The 6,587-nt window shown below is 46.8% G+C and overlaps 1 protein-coding gene across 3 annotated transcripts in view; it reads left to right on the top strand.

Moving 5' to 3' along the window:
- TOR4A (torsin family 4 member A) overlaps positions 1-6,587 on the top strand; it is a 34,139-nt gene that overhangs the window by 23,897 nt on the left and 3,655 nt on the right. Inside the window, exon 1 of one of the 3 annotated variants that reach the window (XM_019510352.1) lies at positions 2,926-3,002. The exons of the other annotated variants lie outside the window; for them this stretch is intronic. The gene's annotated coding sequence lies outside the window, so the exon portion shown is untranslated. Of the gene's footprint in view, positions 1-2,925; positions 3,003-6,587 lie in introns of those variants that run through there. 3 annotated transcript variants of the gene reach the window in all.

Below are 6,587 nucleotides of genomic sequence, written 5' to 3'. Positions count from 1 at the left end.
AGAGGACTCAGTTCAAGCAGGCCTTCCCCTTTAGAGGTGTCACTGAGCTGTTGCCATGAGTTGGGGTGTAGTGGAGTCAGCTTTGCAGTGGAATGAGAATTCAAGTCCTCCTTTCTTGGAGATGCCATGAACTTTGTGACCTGGCAGCCTGGGTGTTTCTTAGTAGTGCTACATGGATGCTTTATTCCTTGCTGCTGGATTGAACTGCTGCCATCTCATTCCAGGAGAGTTGCATTTCAGCTGGATCTAGGAGCCTTACAGCCTAGAAGTCCTATAAAAGCTGAATTCAACAAGGTTTCACTTGCATGAGTAGCTGCACATATGCCATCTCCCAGGGGCTGCTAAGTGCCAGCTAGAGGAGGGCTACACATAGGCAAACCTAGGATTTTGAAAAGGGGAGTGCAGATGGTGAAGTGCAGCACATATGACACAACACAGTTTTTTTCTCCAGGTAAAAAGAAACCAGAGCTTTACTTTTACTACTGTGCTAGGGGGCTAGGGCTACACTACTTAGTTCATGATGTAAGCAAAAACAAAACTCCCCTTCAATGCAACAGGCGGCCAGTGACCTCAGTAGAAGGACTTAGGTGCCTGTACACCAGTGCCAGAAGCATGGGGAACAAGCAGGAGGAACTAGTCCTCTTGCTTTCCACTGGGCACTACGATCTAGTAGGGATCATGGAGACCTGGTGGGACTCCTCTCATTCATAGATTCATAGATGCTAGGGTTGGAAAGGACCTCAACAGATCATCGAGTCTGACCCCCTGCTCTGGGCAGGAAAGTGATGAGGTCAGATGACCCCAGCCAGATGCCCATCCAGCCTTCTCTTCAAGACCCCCAAGGTAGGGGAGAGCACCACCTCCCTTGGGAGCCCATTCCAAGTTTTGGCCACCCTTACCGTGAAGAAGCTTTTCCTGATGTCTAGCCTAAATCTGTTCTCTGTCAGTTTGTGACCATTGGTCCTTGTTACCCCAAGAGGCGCCCTGGTGAACAGAGCGTCTCCAATCCCTTGCTGCGTCCCCCTAATGAATCTGTAGGTGGCCACAAGATCACCTCTCAGCCTTCTCTTGCGGAGGCTGAAGAGGTCCAGGTCCCTCAGTCTCTCCTCATAGGGTTTGTCCTGTAAGCCCGTAACCATACGAGTGGCCTCCTCTGGACCCTCTCAGTCTATCAACATCCTTCTTGAAGTACGGCACCCAAAGCTGGACACAGTACTCCAACTGCGGTCTGACCAATGACTGGAGCGTAGCCATAAAGGGCTACATCCTTCACAGAAGGGATCGGGTAGTGAAGAGAGGTGGGGGTGTTGCCCTCTATGTGAAGGAGCAGTACGCCTCCCTACAGGCCGAAGTTGGCCCCAAAGAAGAGGAGCTTGAAACTATCTCTTATGGGTTTACAGGATAGAGAGAAGTCCCACATGATGTATTGGTTCAAATCAGTGCGCTGGTGGGGTGAGGTTGAGCCCTGTTTGTTTTCACAATGATCACAATTTTTCTTCCTTTAATATGTTTATTAAAACTCCTTACTACGCATATGACACTTAGCTTTAACAAATACCACAAACATTAAAAACACAGCAACTACATATATTAGAAACAATGCTCCAAACACACTTCCTTCCCAAACAAGGCTATAAGAATTAGTATTACAAAAACAGATACAATCCTAGAATTCCGAGAAACCAAATCCCCAGGGATACTTTCATTCTTTAGTTATGGTTTTAGGGTTGGTCTCAGCAGTGATAGGAACAAGTCCCCTTCCTTTGGTCCCACTCGGGCACTCCGTGGCTTCAGTGTGAACAGAAGCTCTTGTTCACGGAGAGGGTGGTTCAGGTGATCAGTTTGATCTGGCCTACACTTGCGATTCTTCCTTTGGTGTTCTGCAAGTGAGGTTACCTCCAAATTGGGACTATAGGTTACAGGTTATATACTGGGTGAGTTACCATCTTGGGGCCCTCCTACTCAAACCTGTCACTACTCCCAAATTGGGCTTGGATCTTACTCAACAGATTTTTACTGGGTGCTTTTGGGAGATTTTCCACAACACTGCGGTGACTTCTCTTTCCCAACCCCCTTTCAAAGGCTTCTAGGGTTTGATCTCTGGGAATATTTGCCTAAGGGTCGTTTTTCTTGTTCCTAGGTTAACTTGTCAAAGGCCTCTAAAGATAAGATTGAGAACCTAAGACTTTTAAACAAACTTGTTGCAGGGCCAGGCGAAGCAAGCAATGGCCTAGATAAGAAGATAAACCCTGCCTTTTGTCTAAACTGGCTAATAGGCAGTTATCACAAGAATTCAAACTATTACATTCAATATGACAGAAACCCTCTGGGTCAAGCTTCAGGGGAGATGTGGCAAGAGAGGCCTGACTGTAGGTGTATACTAGAGGCTGCCTAACCAAGGGGAGGAACTTGATCTAGCGTTTGCCCGTGAACTAACAGAGGCCGTGCGTGCATGGCACGTGGCTGTCATGGGTGACTTCAGCTACCCAGACATAACCTGAGAGGAATGCTTGGCCAGCTCGGATCAATCACGATCCTTCCTGACCAGCACCGAAGAGCTTTTTTTGACTTGGGAGGTGCACAGGCCATCTAGAGGCAATGCAGTTCTTGACCTGGTCTTGGCCAAAGGGGATGACCTGGTGACCAACTTAAACATAGAGGGCAGCCTAGGCAATAGTGACCATGAAATCATTACGTTTACGGTCCGTTGCAAGGCTGACAAAACAGATACCAAACTCAAAGTCTTAGACTTTAAAAATGAAAATTTTAATAAGCTCAGGTCACTAGTAGAGAATGCCCTGAGAGATTGTCTTGTCTGACCAACCCCATTTCTTTCTATGATCAGGTGACTCATCACCTGGATGAGAGAAAAGCGGTTGACATCATATACCTCAACTTCCAGAAAGCCTTTGACCTGGTATCCCACGAGGTACTGATCAGAAAACTGGAAGATATCGAGATCAACTGTGGGACAGTTAAGTGGGTGTGAAACTGGTTGTCGGGTAGGATGCAGAGAGTCCGAATGAATGGATCAGTGTTGTCCTGGCAAGATGTGGGCAGCAGCATACCCCAGGGGTCAGTACTTGGCCAGGTGCTGTTCAATATCTTTATCAATGACCTGGCTGAGGGGGTGAAAAGCCCATTGACCAAGTTCACGGACAACACCAAGGTATGGAGTTGCGCAGACACACCCGCAGATAGGCTGCAGATACAAGCAGACCTAGACAGGCTGGCATGTTGGGCAGCACAAGATGAGGTTCAGCGTAGAGAAATGCGAAGTGCTGCATCTGGGAAGGGAGAACCCCCAGCACACCTACAGGCTGGGCATCGCTAACCTGACTAGCACTACAAATGAAAGGGATCTGGGGGTAACAACAGACCCCAGCATGAATATGAGCTGGCAATGTGATGCATTTGCTGCTAGGGCCAATAAAACTCTGGCATGCATCAATCGATGCATCTCCAGTAAATCCAAAGAAGTGATTCTCCTGCTTTACTCAACATCGGTGCAGCCACAGCTGGAGTATTGCATCCAGTTCTGGGTGCCGTACTTCAACAAGGACCTGCTAAAGCTCAAGAGAGTCCAGAGAAGGGCCACCTGTATGATCAGGGAGTTGCATGGCAAGCCATACAAGGAGAGGCTGAGGGATCTCAGACTCTTCAGCCTAAAGAAAAGAAGGCTGAGAGAGGACCTGATTGTGACTTACTGCTATATCAGAGGCATACACCAGGGGCTCGGTGAACAGCTGTTCACCAGGGCGCCCTGGGGGAAAACTAGAAACAACGGTCACAATCTCCTGGAAGATAGTTTCAGGCTGAACATTAGGGAAAACTTCTTTACAACTGGGGTGTCCAGACTGGGGTGGAACAAGCTCCCCCCAGAGGTGGTGCAATCATCTACCCTAGAGGTCTTCAAGAGAAGACTGGACGGTCACCTGGCTGGAGTTGTCTGATCCCAGATGTCTTTCCTGCTCATGCAGGGGGCTGAACCCAATGATCTTTTGAGGTCCCTTCCAGCCCTATGTTTCTATGAAAATTAACTTTATTGGAATGTGAATTAATTTGCTATATCATACATTATGTATTAGAACACAACAGATGATGCCAAAAGTCTCAAAAGAGATTTCTTTGGTCCTGTTGCCATTGAATTAAATGTACATCTCTTTCCCATTCATAAAACAAAATCTAGCCTTTCTGCGCATCTTGACAGTGCATCTAATGCTTCACTGAAAGTATTTTCACACCTGAGTTAATGTTCACCTGACAATGTTTTTAGCTAGAGGTAAAAACAGTCTGCAGGGCTGTGAAATAGGAGCTACCTTAAGAGCAGTAGCTAAGAGACAGCAGAATTGCAGAAGAAAGGATAGCTTAATTAGTAGGACATCAAGCCCATTAGAAAGGACAGAGGGTTGTTATCACCTATGGAATAAAGAGCTCAGAAGGAATCAAGTAATGGCCCTGAAGTCAAGAGACTCCCTCACTGCTGCCTGAATAGAAATGCTGCTGCCACTGCTGGGCAGTTGGTTTTAAACTTTGGGTGGACCAGGAATCACTTTGGGGCATGGGTGGAGGGTGCAACTGCAGCCCCTCTGGATCCACCCCTGGAGCTACACATCAGCAGGCAGTAGAAGCACTATCTCCTTCACTTGGTGGCCAGTGTCAATGGAGTACACAAGTTGTTCCTGTCTCCCAGGGTCAGGCACCAGCTTCCTGACTTGCTCTTTGCTGAAATGCTTTCTCTGGTTCCTGATAGTCTGGAGGAGTCTCTCTCACTTCCTCATACTCAGGGCACTTCAGGAGAAATGTCCTGCCCCACTCCACTCCTGCTGACTGAGCAGCTGCTGTTTTCTGGGGTTTAGAGGGAGTTCTGTGCCTGTCTGGGGAGAAAGGCTGCCTGAACTTTGCATGTGCCCCTGTGGGGAGGTTTTTGCCAGCAGGACAGGTCTGGGGGGGATGCCAGCAGTCAGGTTTACTACTATGTTATAGTTATTGTTCCTAGAAAGCCTAGATTGGTACTTTAGGTTCTGGTCTAGTGCATAGAGCTATCAGAAGAAGCCATTTGCAGTGCACAAGTTTTACTAGTCCCAGTACACCCAGAACTGTGGTCTCCTTGAGTACTGTCAATTGGCTCCTATCTATTCGCTTGGTGGTTATCTATACATACATGTAGGGTTCTCCTGTAATATCTAGAGCAGTGATTCTCAACCTTTTTAGACTCAAGACACCCCCGATAGACTTGAGGCAAACACTAGTTATTAGTTTTTTACTCTTATTTTGACTACAGAAAAATAATAAAGTAGTTTTTGTATTGCAAAGAACTCAGAAAGACCACAGCTGTGGATTTCTATTTGAGATCTCTTGGTTTGTTTTGTGAGTCGTGTTTGTGAGCCTAACAGTGCTGATATTGTGTGGCACCCTGCAGCACCCTTGAAAGGCTCTCAAGGCACCCCAGGGTTGAGAATCACTGATCTAGAGTCTTGCGTGTTCTGGTGTGGAGCCGCAGTGTTTGATTAGGTGACCCAGAGGCTGGAGCTGTTGAACTCAGACTGCACTATGTAGGGCTGGATCCTTTTTCCGCTTTGGTTTAGGCTGCTGCCTACTCTAGTACTTTGTGGTGGGTGGCAGTGTTTGTTGTAAGGCAGCACCAGAAGTTGAGTAGTCTTTTCTGTGTGCTGATCAGCATTGGAAATCAATCCAGTTTTGCTTTTCACCTGTTGATAAATGTGATCGGTTGTTGGAGCTGTGGCCTGGGTTTCCATAAACGAGAAGGGGCTAGATTAGACTATCTAAATTTGAATGCTATTTATTTATAGCTGATAGTTTCTATATGGTGCAAGAAACCTCTGAAGCCTGTCTGACCTCTATCTTGTAAATTATTAACAATCATAAAATAAAAAATTCATTGTTAATCACAATCAATTAGTATTTTTAAATAAAAATTAATAATGGACAGGTCATCTGACCCAAATCCTATTTTACTACTACTTGTCTTAGCACTGCTTCAACCCAATTTTTAGATTCTACTTTCACTTGGGTAGCTACAATTACTCCGGGCTTCCCTTCTCAGCAGGCATGGATACTAGGAGCAACTGCTTTACATCATTACTAGATTGTAAAACCATTTGATCATTTAATTTGACCACCAAGGCCATAGTTACTCCTGCCCAGAGTCCAGTAAGTTGTAACTGACTGGTACAATAGTAAGCCACCGTTTCCAGCTGTGGACTGGAATGACCCACCTTGAGTCAGAGACAGGTGTAAGGGTAGGTGGGTACTAGGACCTGCCCACAGCCCGCACTTCTCCCTTTGGTGGTAAAAGCAAACCAGCTCAAGCCCCTCACCATCAAAGCTCCATGTTCAAGGGCCAGATCCAAGAGCTCTGCACGTTGAATCCAGCTGACTGGCCACAGGTTGCCACCCCCTGGACTTATCTTTATTAGGGGGAGATCATGTCAGACCAACCTGATTGCCTTCTATGATCAGGTCACAAAGGCCATGGATGCAGGTGTCGCGGTGGATGTAGTCTTTCTGGACTTCAGCAAGGCCTTTGACACCGTCTCTCACCCCATCCTAGTTAAAAAACTAGG

This window comes from Gavialis gangeticus, unplaced genomic scaffold (assembly GCF_001723915.1).
Source record: "Gavialis gangeticus isolate Ggan-Ray unplaced genomic scaffold, GavGan_comp1, whole genome shotgun sequence".
Taxonomy (NCBI): Eukaryota; Metazoa; Chordata; order Crocodylia; family Gavialidae; genus Gavialis; species Gavialis gangeticus.
The sequence above is the reverse complement of the archived record's forward strand: the minus strand, read 5'-3'. Positions and strand labels throughout refer to the sequence as shown.